Consider the following 2,109-nt stretch of genomic DNA (forward strand, 5'->3'; position numbering starts at 1 on the left):
CAGGCTGGGATTGGGAACGGAGAATCGAGTCCCTGTTTTTCTTTTTTGTGCATTGCTGTTCACTGAAATCAAACCACTTCAGCTGGTCAGGTGCTGTACTGGAGAGACTTTGTTAAGCACAATAGCACCCATCACTTCTGGACTCCTCTCTTGTCCTCAGGCCATTGCAGCCACTGCTCGTTCTGGGCATTGAGTGCACTTCCAGTTCCCACCACAAGCCCTGAAGCTTTGGTGTCCCACTCCTGCTTTGTCTTCTGAGCATCTGTCCCTTGAGTTTCAGCTCTTGTGGGGGTTGTTCCCATGTCTTTCTTTGTTGCTTCAATTCAGTCTGCAAGGTAGGACAGCTGAGTGTACCGGCTGGATTCAGCCAAGGTGAGAGAAACCAGACGGCATGGAACCCAGAGCCTGCTTTCCACGGGGACCACCTAACTGGAGTGATGAATTGTGAACTGCACACCAGGATAGCTTTCTTCTCCATGACTTCATCCAGTGGAAATTTATTGTAGTTAAAACCCTCTTTGTATTCTAGAATGATGTGAAAGTTGAACTATGTTGACTGTTTCCTTGATGTGCAGTAGCTTGGGAGCACCACCTCTGGCAGAGACAGCAGGCAGTAGTTTTGCACTCAGTTGTGAGCTACACGGGACACTTCACCGATTTTATTTTTTACATTGAAAGCGAGGGAGCGGGGTTGCATATCCAAGTCCTCGGCTTCCTCCCAGCTGAAACAATAACAGATAAGTCTGGATCAACGCTGATGAAACCTCAAGCAGCCAAAGGTCCTAATGCCCAGCCAGCCTTGCGGAAGAAGGCAAATGCGCGAGGTGAGGACAGAAGGGCTCTTCTCTGGGAGTGATGTCCAGCGCTGCGCCGGATTCACTGCACAAGTGCGCAACTCGACTGAGCGGGGTAGCGGTGCCCAAGCAGCGACGGGGTTGGGGGGGGCATGGGTTTACAGATTGTAACAACTCCTGTGTTGTAAATTTACCTCATCTGTACACCTTGCATTGGAACACTTGTTTCTCGGCACTACCTGTACCCCTGCATTGTGTTAGGCAGCAGGAAATCATGCCAGTATATAGCAGTCCTGTTGGCAACTAATTTCAAAGGCTTGTTTAAAAAACAAAAGCTAAGGTATTTTTTAATCTCGTTTTGAAGTGCCCCCTTCCCCCCCCCCCTTTTTTTGTTGAAGCTTAGACTTCCCTTTTCTCTTAATTTACCGGTTGTCATTGTAAAGTAATTGTTATAACTAAACCTAACCGTGCTGGGAAGAAGCTGTGCCATGGAGGTCTAATTTTTTTTTTTTTTAATAAAAAACATTGAAACAAACCTCCCTGCGGACTGAGCTGTGCCGTAGCCTCCAGCCTGGGTGCCCATTTGATTTGATGCCTGTGAATTGGCAGCTTCCATTACAAATGGGAAGTTGGGATGGAAAGAAGTGATGTCTCAAGGGAAGCAGGTGTTGGGGTGCCTGCTGCTGGGGTGGCAGCACGAGCAAGCCCCGTGTCGGCTGTCAGAGTTTGGATGGGATGGAGGTGGTCTGTGCCAGCAGGTAGGTGTGATCTCTTCTGCCAGACCGATTCAGTAGTTGGAAAAGCGGTTCTTTGCAAGCTTTCGCGCACAACTTCAGGCACTGGGAGGCTGCAGCGGGTGCTTTTGCTTGGGAGCTGCGGATGTCTGGATGATGTGGGAAGCCAGGAAGCTGATCACAGTCTCTCTCCCCATCTTACCCTCGCATTCCTGGGCAATGTTTAGCTAGATCTGCCCCCGGGAGTGGGCAAGGCAGTGGTGCCAGGCACTGGCTGTGGATTTAACGCTGGCACTGGGCTAACCTCTACTGCTGAGCAAGTCCAAGTCACTGCAGCCTCTCCCGCGCTCACCCGGGTCCTGCACTGCCCCTAGCCTGGCTTGTCCCCGCGTGTCTCAGACTTTGCCCACACCCCGTCCCCTCCGGCCCAGTCACGCGGAGCACGGCCCCGCAGCGTCCACAGCGCATGCGCCTTCACTCCGCCCCGGCTCTTCCGCCTTCTCGGGCCACGTGAGCGCCACGCCAGCCTCGCGCGCTCGGCGCGCTGACGTGTCGGGGTGGGGCACACGGGAAGGGGCGGG

Source organism: Crocodylus siamensis, chromosome 10 (genome assembly GCF_052110815.1).
Source record: "Crocodylus siamensis isolate JL-2025a chromosome 10, ASM5211081v1, whole genome shotgun sequence".
Taxonomy (NCBI): Eukaryota; Metazoa; Chordata; order Crocodylia; family Crocodylidae; genus Crocodylus; species Crocodylus siamensis.